Source organism: Petaurus breviceps, unplaced genomic scaffold, assembly GCF_028583685.1.
Source record: "Petaurus breviceps papuanus isolate PSGF00001 unplaced genomic scaffold, PetGlider_PUasm1.0 90779, whole genome shotgun sequence".
NCBI lineage: Eukaryota > Metazoa > Chordata > Mammalia > Diprotodontia > Petauridae > Petaurus > Petaurus breviceps.
The window spans coordinates 9,297,756-9,317,567 of record NW_027187344.1 but is presented as its reverse complement, the minus strand read 5'-3'; the positions used below and the strand labels follow the sequence as shown (position 1 = coordinate 9,317,567).

At 43.3% G+C, this 19,812-nt stretch overlaps 1 long non-coding RNA gene across 2 annotated transcripts in view; it reads right to left on the bottom strand.

The window, feature by feature from the left end:
- The window catches only part of LOC138147131 (uncharacterized), a 148,447-nt gene extending 128,997 nt beyond the window's left edge, over positions 1 to 19,450 (bottom strand). For both annotated transcript variants that reach the window (XR_011164711.1, XR_011164712.1), the window contains exons 1-2: positions 19,405 to 19,450; positions 18,834 to 19,113 (exon numbers count right to left, since the gene is read on the bottom strand). This is a non-coding gene — a long non-coding RNA (uncharacterized lncRNA). The remainder of the gene's footprint in view (positions 1 to 18,833; positions 19,114 to 19,404) is intronic.
- Between the last annotated feature and the right edge of the window lie 362 nt (positions 19,451 to 19,812).

The following is a 19,812-nucleotide window of genomic DNA, read 5'->3' as shown; positions in this document are numbered from 1 at the left end:
CCTACTTCATTAAAAGCACAGTTCAGGGTCTACCTCTGGCAGGCCTTTTTCACCTTCCCTTTGTTAATGCTCTGCCCCAAACCCACCATCCCAAATTACTTTGTAGTTGATGTGTATAAATTTTGTACATATTCTTTTTATGCTTATTGTTTCTCCCCAGAAATCAGCCGATGAACAAGCATTTAGTAAACACTATGTGCCAGTCACCATGCTAAGTGCTGAAGATATAAGGAAAGGCAAAATCAGTCCTGTCCTGTTTTAATGGAGGAGATAACATGTATGCACATGTACGCATCATGTGTGTTTGTATATACACACATGTGTCCATCCGAGATGCATGCAGAGTGGAAGGAATCAAACCTTAGAAGGTAAAGCTGTAGCAGCTGGGGCTAAGGGACTGACAGGGAGTCGGAAAAGCCCACCTGCAGGAGAATTGTTTAAGTTGAGTCTTGAAGGAAAAAACCGTGGATTTTGAGGCCTAGGTGAGGAAGAAGATGCCAGAGGTGGGGGCAGCCCATGTGAACCGCTAGGGGATGGGACAGAGTAGCAACTCCTTTCAGGCAGGAGCGTCCTTGTCTTTGTCTTTCTGTCCCTTCAGAGGGCTGGGGGCATAGGAGGCACAATAAATCATTGAGTCAAATTGCCTTCCATCCCATTGCAGTCTCAGACCATAAATGTATGTGTTGTCTTGGTTTGGAGGATTTTGTCAAGTCCTTCAGTGAATTTTTCTGCCTCTTCATCCTCAGCCACAGATGTGCTTAAACTGCTGCTAGCCTCTCCCAAGTCTTTTTTGCTTATGCTGATGTGATGGTGGACCCAAAACCACAAACACTTTTCCTGGCCATATATACATGATAAAAGTTAAGAATGTGGCTAGGCTGGAGGAAGACCTTACCCCGGGGGTTTAGCTTTGTCTCTAAGCCTTCTCCTTCATACATTAATCTGCACTGCAGAACTGTTTGGAGAATTGAGAAACTGGGGTACCTTAAATTGACTATTAGAGATTAAAAGAGGAAAGCATAGAGTTTGCCCACCCTCAAATAGAATGAGATCTCTGGTAGAGACCTGGACCAGAAACCCTGAACTACAAAGAATTTTGAATTCCAAGAAAAAAGTGAAAAAAAAAATTAAAAGCACTATTTCTTTAGGAGTATCTCTGATCTGGAGGCAGTAGATGCCTCAGTAGATAGAGCCCTAGATTTGGAATCAGGAAGACCTGAGTTCAAATCCAACCTCAGATATTTGCCAGTTGTTTGACTGGGCAAATCACTTAACTTTGCACTCACCCACTGGAGAAGGAAATGGCAAATCACTCCAGAATCTTTGCCAAGAAAACCCCATGGACGCCATGGCGTGCTGTGGTCCACAGAGCTCCACAGAGTTGGACATGACTGAACAAGAGCAACAAATCTCAGGTCTAAGGCCCTAAGAGCTTGGTACCCAGGCTTATTAGGGGGTTCAGTGGATAGAGCTCTGGGCCTTGAGTCAGAAAGTTGTCATTCAGTGGTATCTGACTCTTCTTGGCCCCATTTGGGGTTTTCTTAGCAAAGATGCTAGAGTGGTTTGCCATTTCCTTCTCCAGCTCATTTTACAGATGAGGAAACTGAGACAGACAGGGATATGTGACTTGTTCAGGGTCACCCTGCTAGTAAGTGTCTGAGGTCAGATTTGAACACAGGAAGAGGAGTCTTCCTGACTCCTGGCCCAGCACTCTCTCCACTGTGCCACCAAGCTGCCCAGTGGAGACAATTTACCATGTTCTGGGGTAGAGTATGTTCAGCAGAACAGCATCCATGGGCAGTGTTGGGGGCATAAGTTGTAATTCCAAATGCAAGCCCTGGCACGTGTCCTTACATATGTACCTCCCCCTACACGTTCCATGCTTATCCACTATTTCTATCAATGGTGTATGTATTCGTGGGATACTGTGCCCCAGGTGGGAATTGTCCTGTTGTTACTTACTTTACTTATTGTTACTTATTTTCATTAAATGACTTTTCTTTGACCTAATTGTCTCTTATGGCTGACCATTAAAGGTCCATACATCAGTGGGGGCTTGTGAGCTATGGTTTTGAGTTGATGAGGATCCAGAGGTTGCCTCAAATCTAGGGTAGCCTTGTTTGGGTCACCTACTATATATGTTTCTTGTTGTCTTTGGGCCCAGTACAAAAACCTACTCTGTAGTTTCTTTGTTTCCCCTAAAATAATTTAAGTTTCTTGAGGGCAAGGATAGTTTCATTTTTATCTTTGTATTCTCAGCACAGTGCCTGAGACATAGTAAGCATCTAATAAATATTTGATTGGTTAATTGGTTTCACTTATTCTAAGACTGTCGATTTATTATATTATTTTCCTTCTCAGTAGGTGGAGGAGGGGTGAAAAAGAGGGTGACAGTCTAGAACTCAAAATTTTAAAATAAAAAATGATAAAAAGAAATAATAATTTTTAGAACCATATGTAGCTTAAAGATAAAGCTCCTGAAATAGATATATATTCCCTTCTGCTTGCTGTCCATCACAAGGTGCTACTGTTGGGGTCTCCTAAATCCTTTAATAAAGCTTGGACTTAGTTTTTATTTTTAATTTTTTAGGGGATTACCAGAGTTTATTTTATTTTGTTTTGTTGATGTTTTAAAAATAATGTATTTCTTTTTCATTTTCAACATTCACTTCTATAAGATTTTGAGTTTTAAATTTTCTTCCCCTTCATCTCCTCACCCCTCCCCAAGATGGAATGCAATCTAATATAGGTTCTATTTATATATTCATATTAAACATATTTTCACATTAGTCATGATGTAAAGAAGAATTAGAACTAATGGGAGGAATCATGAGAAAGAAGGAACAAAACAGAACAACAAAAGAAAAGGAGAGCAAATAGTCTGCTTCTATCTGCAGTCAGACTCCAGAGTTCTTTCTTTGGATGTGGATGGCATTTTCCATCATGAGTCTTTTGAAGTTGTCTTAGATCCTTGATTGTGAACTTATATTTTTAATTTTTAAAAATAAAGAATATTAATTTTTATATGGTTTGCATCTTCCAAGAAGATAACCATTTGTTGGCCATTGGACAATGATCTCACCTTTGGAATACCTGTGGCTAATGGTTACAGATGTTCTAACAGCTGTCGTTTTTAACACTAGACTCATTGCCCCCTTTATTTTTAACCACTCCAATACCTTCACTGTGAAAATGTCAGGAAAATGTAAATGATGCCAGAACAGAAGACACCAATTTGTAAAAATTAAAGAAAAAAGCTAAGGGGCCACAAAAGACTGAGGGCAACTTTTTTTTCAATAGTTATATGATCAAAGAATCATTCTGCCAGTGACAAATCTCCCTGTACTTAGCTAAGCTGGTGCTCAGACCACAGATCTAGTCTGTCACCAGGACCATGCCAGAAGCTTTTCCATGTGAAAAATTTGCCAGACTCTACACTTCACTGTCATCGCCTTCCAGAACCCCAGGCCACCTTCCAGCCACAGTGAGGCTTCAAGGGGGAAACTTCATGAAAGTAGATTAATAAAGAAATCAACTCAATAAATAATACATGGCACTATATAATCAATCAATACCTATCGACTTAAATTGACTAGTGGTAGTGTTGCCTCTGACACCTGGCAGGGCAAATAGAGTTTAAATAACTGCACCAAAAACCCAGGCACCATGATTACTTGATTCAGGGAGTCTGAACTGACCTGTAATTTTCCATTACCAGAGAAGCAACCAGACATAGTGGATGAAGTGTTTTTACTTAGATTCTGGAAGATCTTAGTTCACATTCTGCCTCCAACTCTTATTAGCTTAAGTAATGACCTGGTTTAAGTTAAATTACCTTAAACAAGTCATTAAACTATTCTGAACCTCAATATCTTCATCTGTAAAAATGAGGACGATAGTGCCTCTATCATCTACCTCCTGAGGGCAGTTAGCACAGTGGGTAGAATACCAGGTCTGAAATCAGGAATACTCATCTTCCTGAGTTCAAATGTGGCCTCAGAAACTTCCTAGCTGTGTGACCCTGGGCAAGTCACTTAACTCTGTCTCAGTTTCCTCATCTGTAAAATGAGCTGGAGAAAGAAATGGCAAACTACTCCAGTATCTTTGCAAAGAAAACTCCAAATGAGCACCGGCCCCGGAGTCAGGAGGATCTGAGTTCAAATCCTGCCTCACACACTTAACACAAAAACTAGCTATGTGACCTTGGGCAAGTCACTTAACCCCAATTGCCCTCCAAAAAGCAAAAAAAAAAAAAAAAAACTCCAAATGGGGTCATGAAGAGTCAAGATGCAACTGAACCAACTGAAATGAATTTATTTCCTGGGCTTACCATAAGATAATATATGCAAAATGATGTAGAAAGCTTAAGTCACTACATAAACATTAATTATCTTCATCATCAGTGTTATTATTCCCACCTATCAAAATTATAGATAGTACACTGTACTGGAAGTCAGTTCTAATCTAAATTCTATGTTCTAATCCTGCCTCTGCTACCAAGTAGCTGTGTGACCTTAGGTAAATGACTTCCCTCTTTTGACCTCCATTTCCTCTTCTCTATAAGGAAGGAGTTGTACCAAAGGATTGCTCAGCTCCTCCCAGCTCAGACGTTCTGTGTTCTCAGAGTTCTTCCCAGCTCTGACATTCTACGATTATGTATTAAATTCTAAGAGTCATCATAGGTAACAGAAATTCTGTCTCTGCCAAGAAGTTTAGCTTGTGGTTGCTCCAAGGTTCCCATTTTTCCTTTCGCTTTCTTCCTTTCTCCTTCAGCCCACTGTATTCTCTAACAGGATTGATGGAAACATGAAGCAGGGCCCAAAGGAATCACCCATCTTGAGACCTCCAGAATAGGGAAGACAGAAGTGTCAGATCCCCTGTCATTATTTATTTAAAGGGCCAGAGCCTCAAATGCAGCATTCCAGGGATTATCTAGAGGGGCGGGGTGCTGTTCTCAGGGAGGGGGTCGAACTGATTAGGACCTTGTGGGGTAAAGGAGAGGAACGTGGGTAGAACTTGGAATGTCAGTCATTGCTGTACTTGTAAAACTAACCCTCAGGTCTACCTATGGTAATGATATTTTCCAAACCAAAAGTCAGGACCCATGGCCTCACTTAGGTTTCCATTTCATTCAACAAACATTTATTGAACCCTTATGATGTTCAAGGCACTGTGTTAGGTGCTGGAAATGCAAAGATTCAAAACCAAAAGATTCCATTTCTCCCCTTGAGAAGCCTATATCCTAATGGGAACATGGACAGGAAGGGAGGACATGGGACCATAATATTTATGCAAGTAGGATGTGATAGGGACAAAGCAAAAGTCCCAACAAAATGCTCTGGGAAAATTTGAGAAGGAGGAAGCTGGGTGAAAAGATTGATATTCAAGGAAAGCTTCCTGGAGGTGGTGACCATTAAGCTTGGCCTTGAAGGAAGAGGAGGATTTTTACAGACAGAGATGAGGAGCAAATACATTTCAAGTTATAACCCACATGATGATATAAATCATGCTATAATATAAATCTATGTAATCCACATAAACTATCGTTATTCCAACCCTCATTCTCGCTGAGTCAGGGGCCCCAGAGAAAGAATAGCTAGATGTCAATCTCGGTGTTTCAGGGGTAGGAGATGTCTTTCTCTAATGTTATTGCCTTGAGCCACCATTCTGGCATGCTCAACCCCCCAACATTAACTGCTAATGATTAATGCCCTAGTATAATTTTAACTAGGGCAATAAGGTGGAACAGCGAATAGAGTACTAGACCTAGAGTCAGGACCACTTGAGTTCAAATCTAGCCTCAGACACTTGCTGGGTAGGTGACCCTGGGCAAGTCACTTAACCCTGTTTGCCTCAGTTTCCTCATCTGTAAAATGAACTGGAAAAGGAAATGACAAACCACTCTAGTATCTTTGCCAAGAAAACCCTAAATGGGGTCACAGAGAGTCAGACACAACTGAAATATAACCGAACAACAATCATTTTAACCAATCTACTTTGACAAATGGATTTTATTGAGAAGATACAGCAAGACTAGAAGTATGAACAGTATTACTTCAATATCTGGGGGTGTACTCTGCCCTATACCACCTTAGTCCGTGGGAAGAATGAGATTAAACTTGGTGGGACCACCAAGTTCTGAATCAGCATAGGCAATAGACAGACATGATCCCTTATTTCTAAGAGCTGACATCTTGGCTTCAAGAGACAATCTACCCGTAGAGATGAATCCCATTCTGCCTCCAAGGATGGGCTGACAGACCAGGCTCAGCTGATCTATGGCATGGAGTCCAGCTTCCAGACTTCTGGTGACTCACCATTCAAGCCTTTTAAGGCTCACAAGGTTATAATTGTCTCTAATACTCCTTCACCGCTCAGCAGAAAAATAATTAGTGCACAGAGGTAGAGAACAGAGAGGCTCACATCCATCAGGCACATGTTGCCCATGGGTGGAAGGCTGTGGTCTCCCCTCCACCAGAGGATTACAGCATATGTCTCTCACTCAGATGCAGCCTGGCAGGAAAGAGAAGGACGCCTACCTTGGTTGATTGGTGCCTTCTGAATGTGTGGACTGATCCCATTTGGCAACCAACCAAAAGGCAGGCCAGAAACTATACCTGTGCTTATTCCAGTCCATAGGAGTATTGAGTCAGATGGAGCTGTGCATATTCATAAGGACCTGGCTCTCATTGGTCAGTTCCAAACCCACCCACCCTCATCACACAGAATTAGGAGATAGCCTACTTGCATTTGTGGTGCACTGGAAAGTGTTGAGTTTAGTGCCCCCAGGGCCAGAGTTCAAATCCTAGCTCTGTCATTTACTACCCATGTGAACTTAGGTAAGTCATGGAACCACTGTGGGCCTTAAGTTTTCTAGTATATAAAATGAGGCAGTTGACTAGGTGACCTCTAAAGTACCTTCTATCCCTGGATCTGTGGTCCTTTATACATGAGACACCCAAGATCAGAAGCAGGCAGGCTGAGAATAGCAAAGGGCTAGTAATGCCATTTCACTGGACCAACCAAAAGCATAGTATGAAATAAGGCCAGAAAGGTAAGTTCGAGCCTGATGTGGGAGGGTATTGAAAGCCTTTTAAACCTATGCTCTCTTTTCTCGAAATGGGAACTGTACCAGAAAACTGGGAAAATAAATGGTTGCCACAGATGAGGCTGATGATAAGGTCTAGTCCAAATTTGTTGAGTCATCGAGCTAGAGCTGGAAGAGGCCTTAGAGGTCATCTATTCCAACACTCTCATCAATGAGTTTTTTCATTTTTTCTTTCTTTTTAATTTTTTTTTTTCAAAGAAAAAAAATCGATTTTCTTTTCCTTCTACCTCTCCTCTTCCTTTTTCATTTTAGGCCCAGAGAGGAATCATAGAATCACAGGTTCCAAGCTGGAAGGACCCTTAGAAGTCACGCAGTACAATTCCCTCATTTTACACAGGAGGAGACTGAGGCCCAGGGAAGGGAGATGACGCCCTAGGCCACAGCACTAGTTAGTTGTAGAAATGGGACAGGACTCCTGTTATGCCAGGTAGAATTCATCTGAGTACCACAGGGCTCAGAGAGCAATGGAACATCTTCTGTGAGGCCTGAGGGGTGTTCTAGACTGGCTAGAGAAGGGATCATGTCTACTCTAATATTCCCTCCCTTTGGACTAATCCAAAAGACTCTGCCCTTTCTGGCCTTTCTCAGAAGCTCCAAAGTCCAGGGTTCCATCTCCCTAATCTAGATTCTTCCTGCTTCCCCCTACCCTTTGCCTGACCCACCCAAGTATTTGTCCGTCCCCTGAAACTTCTCTGCTCCTCTATCTCCTGAGAACCAAAATCTTCATGTGTTAATGGGAAAGAAAATCATCCATGACAATAATAATAGCTGACATTTATATAGTGCTTTGGGGTTTGCAAAGCACTTCACAAATATTATTTCACTGTATCCTGACAGCAACCTTGAGAAGTAAGTGCATTTATTATTCCCATTTTACAGATGAGACTGAGACAAACAGGTCAGGTAACTTGCCCACAGTCATACAGCCAGTAAATATCTGAGGTTGAATTTAAATTCAGTTCTTTCTGACTCCTGGTCCAGCACTCTATCCACTGTGCTAAGGGGATGAAAAGAGATGGAATTTTTTTTCATTCAACCAACATTTACTGACACTTACTCTGTGCAAGACCCTGTTCCAGGTGCAAGGACGGATACAGTGATAAAATTCAATTTGATAAGCATTTATGAAGTGTCTATGCTGTGCAAGGCATTAGGGTTACAAAGAAAAACGAAAATGGGTCCCTGACCTCCAGGAAATAATCTTTGACCAGAGTGAGGAGTGAAGAGACCTTCACCCAGCTAAGGAGGCACAATTGTGAATTCCTCCAAGGCAGGAATTGGTCTTTTCTTTCTTTGTATCCCCAGGGCTCAGCATAATATCTGGCACAGAGTAGGTGTTTAATAACTAACTGCTTGTTGACTTAAAATAATTTGAGAAAGGAGAGAGTCCTAATAACTAGGAGGCTCAGGATAAGCTTCCCAAAGGAAAGAGACACTTGAATTACCTTTGAAAGAAGTATATGATTCTATGAGATGGAGGTCAAGTCAAATCAAATCAAGTCAACAAGCATTTATTAAGCAACTAGTGTGTACCAGGAACTAAGTGATAGGGATACAAAAAAGGGGCAAAAACATGGTCCCTGTCCTCAAGGAGCTCCCATGCTCCCGTTCTAATGAGGAGACATTTAAATAATGAGATACATGAGTTACATACAGAGTAGATGGAAAGTAAGCTCAGAGGGGAAGGCACCAGGCGCTGGGGAGACTGAGAAAAGCATCCTGCAGAAGGTAAGATTTGAACTGAGTCTTGAAAGAAGCCAAGGAAATTAAAAAGTGGACGTGAGGATGGAGTGCATTCTAGTCCTGTACCAGGACACTGGAAGCAGGGGATGAAAGGCTCTTTTGGTCTCTTCATTATGGCAAGAGAATTTCAACAGTCAAGTCTCCATATGAAACTGTTATAGTTAGTGTCTTCTATCTAGTTCCCATTTTTCAGAGTCAATAACTTGTTTAAATAGGTAAGAATGGAGATGTTTCAATTGTACAACATCTCTTCTAATTTTGGTCTTTGGTCTAATAAGTCAATGGTCTGACTTTAGCCACAGACAGCTGATCCAGGAGTGACTACTCCATCAATAATGAGTTGTTTCCCACTGTTAAATTATAATCAATTCTTTTTTTTCCTTTTTGGAGGGCAATTGGGGTTAAGTGACTTGCCCAAGGTCACATGGCTAGTTTTTGTGTTAAGTGTCTGAAGCTGGATTTGAACTCAGGTCCTCCTGACTCCAGGGCCAGTGCTCTACTCACTGTGCCACCTAGCCACCCCTATCAATTCATTTCCTATACCTTTTTTGAGTACTCACAATGTCTGGCACTTTCTGGTTCTTTTCTCAAGAAAAAGTGCCCAGGATGTGTGGGGCCATCGCCAGTCATCCTGATCTATATCTTGTCACTGGACCCAGATGACTCTGAAGGAAAAAGTGAAGCTGGTGACCTTACACAACCTTCCTCACTTCGATCCAATTCACATGCAAGTCATGGCATCACCTTCCTTATGTCATGGTCCTCTTCAAGAATGAAGGATAAACAGGGTGGCTAGGTGGCACAGTGAATAGAGCACCAGCTCTGGAGTCAGGAGGATCTGAGTTCAAATCTAGCCTCAGACACTTTACACAAAACTAGCCATGTGACCTTGGGCAAGTCACTTAACCCCAAAAAGTAAAAAAAAAAAAAGAATTAAGGACAAACAACAATATCCAGGATATATCAACATTCTTGGTACTCACACAGCTTCCAGGCCCTCATCATCTCTCACCCAGATTATTGCAATGATCTCCTGCCTCACGACTCTCCCCTCAGCAGTCTACCCTCCACATTGCCACCAAAGTGATTTTCTTTAATGGTAGATCTGACCACATTGTTCTTTCATTTAATAGAATCAAATAAGATGACATATATGCAATACTTTGCAAACCTTAAAGCACTATTTATGTTAGATATCATTATTATAATTATTAATAAACTCCCTATTGCCTCTAGGATAAAACAGTAACTCTTCCCCTTAGCCTTTAAAGCCCACATCTATTGTTCCAGTCTCATTGCACATTTTTCTCTTCCTGTACTATGTGATCCGGCCAAACTGACCATCACTCTGCTCTTCATGAATGATACTCTTTCCTCCATCTGTGATTTGCACTGGCCAACTTCCATGCCAAGTAGCCACTCACTCCTTGCCTCTGCATCATAAGATCCTGCTCATGACTAAGTTTGAGAACCAGCTTCTACAGAAAGCTTTTTCTCATCTTCCCAACTGCTGGTACCCTCCCTCCAAAATGACATTGCATTTATTCTCTTTATATCTATTCTGCATAAAATCATATCTGTACATCTTGTCTCCCCTCTTAAAGGGTCAGTGCTTAGCCTATATAGTAGGTGTTTAATAAATGTTCATTGACTGACTGTGAGTAGGGATTGTTTCATTCATTGAATTTGTATCCCAACATCTAGCACAGTGCCTGGCTTATAGTTGTTCATCCTTTGAACCTGAAGAGGACCAATGATATCATGATGTTGGGGTCAAGGTATAGTGTGTCCAACTGTGGCTGATCAAATACCAGCTCAGAAGGCTCTATCATAGGTCGGACACAGATAGTCCATTTGAACATTTGAGATGTAGATATCTCTAGATTTGTACATCTCAAGTTTCCTTTGTGCTATTGTGATCCAACTTTACTCAGAGTGCAGAGCATACCACATTGGGTGGTCAGTCCTGTGCTAATGTCTCCCATGTCTCCTAATCAATACTGAAGTTCTTCAGAGAGACCTTGAGAGTGTCCTTGTATTGCTTCTTCTGACCTATGTGTTAGGTTTTTCCTCCAGAGTCATCTGTGTCCAGTGACAAGATATAGATCAGGATGACTGGCGATGGCCCCACACATCCTGGACACTTTTCTAGAGAAAAGAACCAGAAAGTGCCAGACATGGTGAGTACTCAAAAAAAGTATAGAAAATGAATTGATAGGGGTGGCTAGGTGGCACAGTGAGTAGAGCACCGGCCCTGGAGTCAGGAGGACCTGAGTTCAAATCCGGCCTCAGACACTTAACACAAAAACTAGCCATGTGACTTTGGGCAAGTCACTTAACCCCAATTGCCCTACAAAAAGCAAAAAAAAAAAAGAATTGATTATAATTTAACAGTGGGAAACAACTCATTATTGATGGGGTAGCCACTCCTGGATCAGCTGTCTGTGGCTAAAGTCAGACCATTGATTTATTAGACCAAAGAACTCCATACCTTGTAGGAGTTCTCCATAAAATAGTCTTTTAGGCAAACATACGTTTGGCATTTGGACTATGTGGCCAGCCCATCAGAATTGTACTTTCTACAGTAGAGTTTGAATGCTTGGCAGTTCTATCTGACAGATGCCCTCAGTATCTGGTACCTTACCTTTGCAGGTAATCTTCAGTATCTTCCCAAGACAATTTACCTGTGGTTCCATGAAATCTGGCATATAGTAGGTTCTTAATAAAAACTTGATTGATTGATGAGACTTCTGGATGGTCTACAAGTCTTTCTTATTCCTCACTCCTTAACCATATTTCTCAATATAGTTTTCATTATTTTTACCTATACTCATCTTGGAATTAAGGTCACCAAGTCTCAAAGGGTATGTTGATTCAACTTGGAAAGTCTTATTGAGTTCTTTTAAAAATTTCTTGACCTCTTCATCCTCTATAATAGATATTGGTCCAGAAGCTACAATTATTTCTGGGGGAGACTTTTTTTTTATTTGCAGACATTTATCATGAGTACTGCAATATAAGATGACCAAATTCCTCTTCTGACAATTATTACATGTATGACCTAGGGCAAGTCCCTGGGCCTCAGTTTCCTCATCTGTAAAATGAAGGGGTTGAACCAGATGGATTCTGAGGCCCCTTTCAGTTCTCAAGCTTGCTGCTCTTGTGTGCCTAATTAAAATCAACTTCACCAACTCCTTCCTTTATTTGCCTTTCCAGGGAGTTCTTCCCATGAAATGATATGGAAAAATACAGGAACTGGTACAGAGAAAGGAGCATTCAACTAGAGTCAGGTGACCTGGGTTTGAGTCCGAGCATTGCCACTAAGTCTTTGTAACTTTTGGAAAGCTACTATCCCTCTGTGGGCCTTGGTTTCCTTATCTGTAAAATGAGGGAGATAGAGTAGTTGATTTCTTTTTTTTTTTTTAAAGCAATTGGGGTTAAGTAACTTGCTCAAGGTTACACGGCCAGTTATTATTTCTGGGTGTGGTGCTGAGTATCTGAGCCCGGATTTGATCCAGGTCATCCCGACACTGGAGACGGTGCTCTGACTCGCTGAGCCACCTGGCTGCCCCGAGTAGTTGATTTCTTAAAGGCTCTTCTATAAAATCATAGAATTTCAGAGTTGGAAGGCCTCCAGTGACCATCTATAATTTTAGTTAACCATCCCCAAAAAGGAATACTCACTATGACCCACCCATCAAGTGGTCATCAAGTCTTTGCTTGAAGGCCTCAGGTGAGGGGGAATCCATGACCTGGGAAGCAGCCTTTCCACTTTTGGACAGCTCTCATTGTTCGGAAATCTCTGAAAACGAGTCTAAATTTGCTTCATGGCAACTTCCACCCTTTGTTCTTAGTTCTGTCCCTGGGGCCAGATGCAACAAGATCAATCCTTCTTCCATGGACAGCTTTTTTATTTGAACACAACTCTCATGTTCTCACTTATTTTGCAACCCAAGATTGCTTTAACTTTTGTGGCTGCCATAATATTTTGCTGACTTATTTTGAGTTTATTGTCCACTGAAACCCCCAGATCTTTGTCGGGTAAACATGCTTACCCATCCCATCTGTACTTGTGAGGTCAAGTTCTCAGGTGTAAGACTTTACATTTATTTCCATTCATTCTCTTAGATTTCAACCCTAACACTCCAAAAGTAGGACTCAGGTATCAACTCATGGCAAGAACTGTATGAATTTGGAGAAAGGATTGATCACTAAGGGCTGCAAGTGTTCCAAGGAGGACTGAAGGAGACCAGACTTGAGTTGAAATTTTCATTCATTCAATTAACATTACACAACCACAGACAAGGCATTTTGATAGACTCTAAGGGCAGCAAAACAGAGTAAAAATGGGGGTACATAAACTTGAATGGGGAGGGGATCGCATCTTTATTTCAGTAGAATTGGTTTCCTTTGGAATTCTATGTATTTATTTTATGCATGCAAAAACATTTTTTTTCTTCCTGAGAAGAGGTCTATAGGGGGTCTATAGGACTGCCAAAGGGGTCCAGGATATAAAAAGGTGAAAAACCTTTGTTCCTGACTTCTGGACTTTAAAACCATAACCCTGCTGCTCTTTCATCCTCAAACTTCATGCAGCACCTGGGGCTTCCTCACCCTGGCACAGCCAATGATCCCTGCAGCCATCTCAACCTGGAGTGTCCCTCCACAAGGTCCAGCCCCTTCTCTCAGCCACCAGCTCCTCTCCAGACTGCCATTTTGGAGAGGGCTCGGACCAGCCAGCCTCCATCCCTCTTCTGCCTGTGCTTCTGACTTTCTGGCCTTCAGCATGGGGACCTCGATTCCCCTCCACCCCCTCACTTAGCTCCCATTCATCATTACCTTCCCCATCAGAAAGAATGCCTCCATGAAGAACAGGGACTCTGTCTTTTGTGCTTCTATTTGTATTCCCAGCACTTTGCATAGCACCCAGCACAAAGTAAGCACTTAATAGATGTTTGTTCCTTCCCTCCCTCCTTTCCTTCCTTCCTTCCTTCCTTCCTTCCTTCCTTCCTTCCTTCCTTTCTCCCCTCCTTCCTTCCTTCCTTCCTTTCTCTCCTCCTTCCTTCTTTCCTTCCCTTCCTTCTTCCCTCCCACTCTTCTTCTTTTCCTTCCTCCCTCCCTCCCTTCCTTCCTTCCTCCCTTTCTCCCACCCTCCTTTCCTTCCTTCCTTCTTTCCTTCCTTTCTTCCTTCAAACAGTCCCTGCCCTCAAGAAATTTACATTCTATAGGAAAGAATGCAATGTTTAAACAGGCAGATTTGAAGAGAGAAAGATCACAAAAACTAAGGAGATCAGGAAAGGCTTCCCTTAGAAGGCGAAACTCCAAACTGCAAGAGGAAGAGATGAGGAGGGAGTTGCTTCTGGCATGTAGTGGGTTTTAAGAGTGGGTTGAATTGGCAGAGGCAGGAGAAAATCATTCTGGTGGGGAGGGGAAGGAACAAAGAAGGAAACAACGTGAATAGGGGCAGCAGAGCTCCCTGCTGGGGAATAGTGAAGGATAAGGAAGGCTAGAAAAGCTAGTTGTCTCCATATTATAGAAAACTTCCATATCCAGGCTAGTCTCCCTTCATCCTGTAGGCAATGGGGAGCCATTGAGTATTTTTGAGCTAGAAAGCAATGTCTGCAAATTGCTGCTATGAGAGGATTAATGTGATGGTTTGGACAAGATGAATGGGAGGGGGAGAGCATGCTGGGAGGAATACCAGACAGGAGGCTAGTGGGGAGAGGGCAGTACTAGGATGGGTTTTTAAGTACTCCGAAATGGAGATGGGGGGAATGTGATATGGAAGCACTATACCCTAGGCTGCCAGGCTATCACTCAAGCACCAACTCCATCAGCTGGCTTTTTCCTCCATCCTGGCACAGACAAATTGGGGGAGGGGAGAAGCAAGGGTTGGGGAGGATAGACGCTGGCAAAGATGGGGGTTGGGGGAGGCTGCAGGTGAAGCCCAGCAGTGCTGCTCTGGGCAGCTGTAGCCAGGATTGGACAAAATACAGTGTCCTTGGTGATGCGCCTGAGGTGCCCCGCCTCCCCCACCCCCACGCCTTCTATTGACACAGCTGTGGCTGTCAGGCTGTATCCCTAACACCCCCGGGGCAGCTCTGGGACCGTGCTTCGGAGACGGACTTCCATCTAGCTAGGGACTGATCAATACCAGAGAAGAGCAGGCTGTCCAGATTATGGATAGGGGAGAGGGAGAGGGCAAGGGAGAGAGAGGGAGAGAGAGAGAAGGATGGAGGGGGCTGGCTCAGCCCAGCTGGAAGGTTGGAGCAGGCTGTGAGGCATCTGCCCTCCACTCTCAGTAGCTAGCTTGTCAGCAAGAGGACTGCAGAACAAAGTCAGCACAATTCTTGTTTTACTTGCCCAGGGGACGAGCGGTCTGCTCTCCCTATTTGCAGGGGATGGAGACTGCCTATCCTGGGGGTATAAACACACAACCCTAGTCAGATTCAGCCCCCTCCCCACCACTACCATCAGCTGCAAGCTGGTGATTTCTCTTGGGAAATTCACTTAGCCGTTGTTGACTTCCCACCCCCACCCCCTTAACACATCCATGTGCATACGTGTGTATATGGATGCACACTCAGACACTGCACAGCCCTGGATCAGTCCACTGATTAAGAGGAATCCCAGAATTGTGCAGCCTTTAAGGGTACTGGAAGAAAGAGGGAGACTAAAATACGGGTTTTTCTTGGGGTCAGTCAAGATCTTCTCTCCTCTCCTTGTCTGGGATCACAGGATCAGATATTTTTCAATCTGTCAGGGGATATTGAGTCAGAGCACCTCATTTTTTTTATAAGGAAATTGTGGCCCCTAGAGATTTAATGACTTGCCCAGGGTAACAGCCTAGTTAGTATCTGACATAGAAGCTGAACCAGAGCCTTTCTGACTCTAAGTTTAGCCCCTTAGCCACCATACTAAGGTGTCTCTGGTCTCTTCCTAACATTTAAAGTCCTCCACAATTTGTCTCCAACCTACCTCTCCCAGCTTCAGGGAAGCTGAGGGGAAAATGTCAGCTACCTGGGCAGGAGCTATGTGCCTCTGACACCGTGTTTCCTTAGCAGCAAAGGTATTCACCCATCTCCCTGATTTACCAACTTTCAACTGCTTCACAAGATCCCCCTTCCCCCTTCACATACTCAAAGTTCCAGATAATCAAACCATCTCATCATGTGCTGCCATCTCTCTCCTCCTCCTATAGGATATATCCTTAAGGATATAAGTATAAATCCCTTTCCCACCACAAGTAATTCTCTTCTCCTTAACCCTAAGTTTCTTACACCATATCAATCAGCTCCCTCCTCTCCTCCTAACACATTTTGTGTATCCATTCATCAGATGTTCCTTGCCTCACTAAAGTGTAAGCTCTTTAAGGACAAGCACTGGTGCTTCCTTCATCCTTGTATTGCCATAGACAAGATGGACCAGTGAAAAAAGTGTTGAATTTGGAGTCACGGGACCTGAGTTTGAGTGCTGCATCTACTACTTACTGTGGACAAGTCATTTACATCTCCAGGCCTTTTTTTTCTCATCTGTAACATGAGGAGGAGGGACTAGATGCACCTGTAAGGGTCCTCCCAGCTCTAGAGTCTTACAATTCCCCAGCATCAACCTGAGGATCATAAACTTTAGGATTAGGAATCAGAGGAAAACTTCAAGATCATCTTCAACCCCTTCATTTTATAGATGAGGAAACTGAGACTCAGAGAGGAAGTGACTTGCCCAAGGTCACACAAATAGTAAGTAGCAGAGCCATAACCAGTTTCAAGATCCCCCAACTCCAAATCCAATGTCCTTTCCACTACACAAGTAACAAACATTAATTAAGTCGATACCCTGTCAGGTGCTGTTCTTCGCACACACAGACACACACACACACACACACACACACACAATAAACACACAACCAGTCCCTGCCCTCAAGGGACTTGCATTCTGATGAGGGAGACAACTTATGCATAAATCAGTACATACCAGGTAAATATAGAGCAAACAGAAGAGAGCCTTAGAGGACGAAGGCAGCAGACACAATAAATATTAATTGGATTTAATAGCTGGTGAATCAGGGAGGTGGGTACATACTCCTGCTGCTAAGGAGACCTGGTCTCTCCCTGTGTCCCTGGGAGATAACTCCTGCTCAGGTATCTGATGCTTTTCCTTCAGCTTCCTTAGGGCTGGGAGAATAACACATAAGGGAACCCCTAGATTTTAAATAAAGTTTTACTGCTATCATTTGTTTTTACGTTGTCTAAAATTCCTAGATAGTTTTTGAAGCCTTAGAGTGGCCAGCAGGCCCTGTGGCAACGATATCTCCATCCTCCCTTCACCCTAGTCCATCAAAGCTCGTTCTGGTGCATCACCCATTCTTTTTAGTGGCCCTGGGCTATGCCATTCTTCCTCACCCCACACTATCCCAACCTCCAGGAAGAATATTCTTAGCCATTACCAGAGAAGTAGATAAGGGCAAACAGAAAACTGAGAAATGGAGAGATTCTGATAATTCATCTTTTTTTTTAAAAAAAGGAAATTATCTCAGTTATCTGAGTAACTTAAACTTTCCCCAGGTCACTAGAAACTGCAGTTAGTTCCTCATGTCTGGAAAGTAGAGAACATTGTCCATAGGAATGTGAGACAGAGAAGTTTAGGCTGAACAGGAAGTCAGGCCACAGTGAACCCAGGCTAGTTTCTTTTGTATTGGAGTCCTTTTTTTCCCCTATAACAGTTAGAGCATAACAACTTTTGTGATAAAAGGACCCAATTTGGAATCCTAGCTTTGCTATTTACTAGCTATGTGACCTTGGAAAGATTGTCTCACCTTTCTGAGCCTTGGTTTCCTTATCTGTAAATTGAGGGGGCAAGAAAAATAGCCAGGAAGCTATTGGGGAGAGGGTAGTACTAGGTTGAGATTTTAAGTACTCTAAAATGGAAACAGATTCCTCTGAGGTTCCTTCCAGCTTTAAAGCTGTGATCCTATGAATATATATATATATATATATATATGTGTGTGTGTGTGTGTGTGTGTGTGTGTGTGTGTGTATTCAGTTTCCATTTCCAGCCCTGGCCCAAGCACAGGATCTGATCACAAGCCACGCGTAGGGAAAATCATCAGGAAACTCTTTCTTGGACTAAAGTACAGATATAATGGAAAGAGTAGTTTATTTGGAGTAAAAAGACTTGGATTGGAATCTCTGTGTATCTCTTTGAACAAGTCATTTTCCTCTCCATGTGCCTCGGTTTCCTTATCTATAAATTGCTGAGGGTGAGTGGGAAAATATACTCCCGAAGTCCCTCCCATCTCTGCACCTATGATCCTATGAGAATGCTTTGTATTGTCCTATCCCTCCCCCCTTTATTAAGACTCCTCTTAGTCAGCTGTTGAGTTCCACAAGGACAGAGTTTCTCTCTCCTCTTTCTCCTCTTTCTGTCTTTCTCTGTGTCTCTCTGTCTCTGTCTCTGTCTCTCTCAAATCTTAGCACAGAGCTGGGTCCACAGAAACTTGTCCACTTGGGAGGCAGGAACATCCTGTTGAATCCAGAGTCTCTCAAATATCTGACCTATTTGAGTTTCCTGCAGCTCACACCAAGACTCTCACAACCTTTCACTGCCAGAATCTCACAACCTTTCACTGCCAGAATCCCATAACCTTTCACTGCCAGAATCTCATGACTGCTGACATAGTTCCCCCTGGGTGAAGAAGGAAGGGCTCAGAAGGTATTGTCAAGGGGTCAGCTTGTTGTCGAGAGCACAGCTGCTGCTGACCTTCCCACACAGAGTCACCATTCACAAAGCTCTCTGTGCCCAAGACCTCAGGCAGTTTGTAGCAATGCCCAGGACATAAAGATTTCCCCAGAGAGAGAGAGACAGACAGACAGTTGAATATAGATGCACACAGTAAAATCTACCCCCACCCCTGAAATAGTCTCACCCCCAGAGTCTCATTGCCTTTCTCCTCCCCAACCCCCACAAAATAAAGAGAACTCACCTGGCTCATTCTTTCTCCTTCATGACAAAACAGGTCTTCAACGGAAAGGGACAGTGTAGAAACACCATTTCAAAAAATCCTGCTTCTCCCATCTTTTATGTGCTGGCTGCAGGCCACCCTCAGCATAGGAATGAGATTAGTGCCCTTGTCAAGGCTGTTGGCTACAGCTTACAGTTTACCATTTTGTAGACCAGGGTCTGCTTCTCTGGATTTCTCATTGTAGTAATGGAGTCAGAGTGAATAAGGGGTAGCAGTGTTGCTGCCTGAATCTCCAAAGACACTGAGTTCCAGAGGAAAGAGATGGACTGATTTAAGAACTCTGTGACCTTGGACAAATCACCTGACCTCTTCAGGCCTCCATTTTTCATCTATAAAATGAGGTGAGTGGACTAAGTGAACCCTACTAGAGCCCTTGGAAACCACACCATCTCTCCTCAAACCCCAAGGGAGAAAACTTGGGACCCTAAACCATTTTGGGTATTTCAGTGTCCTCCAAACCACCAAACTTGCTTCCAGCCCAGCCCGTGCAGCCATCACTGAGGGGAGAAATCATTGTAGAGAGGGGACCTACCTTTCTCATCACTACTAGCACCAACTGCTGACCAACTGCCACTAACAGGCTGGGAGTGGCAGTACCTCCCTCCCCATACCACCATTCTTGCTTCTAGCCCAACCCTTACAGCAATTATCCAGGAAAAGAATTCATGTGGAGAAGGAGCCAGCCATCCTCACCAACTGTCTACCAGCTGCCACACACAGGGCAGGTGAGCCAGCCCAGGTGAAGTGGCAAGACACCCTGAGGGAGATCCAGGAGGAAGCATGTGCCAGCCAAGTCAAACCACTACCACAGCAACCCCCTTGACCACAATCTCCCTTCAGACCCTGATGGGGTCAGCCCTAGACCCTAAACCCAAACCTTAGGAATAGCACTGCTTCTAGCCTAGGGCCTTCAGCCATGATCTTGGAAGCAGCCCCTATG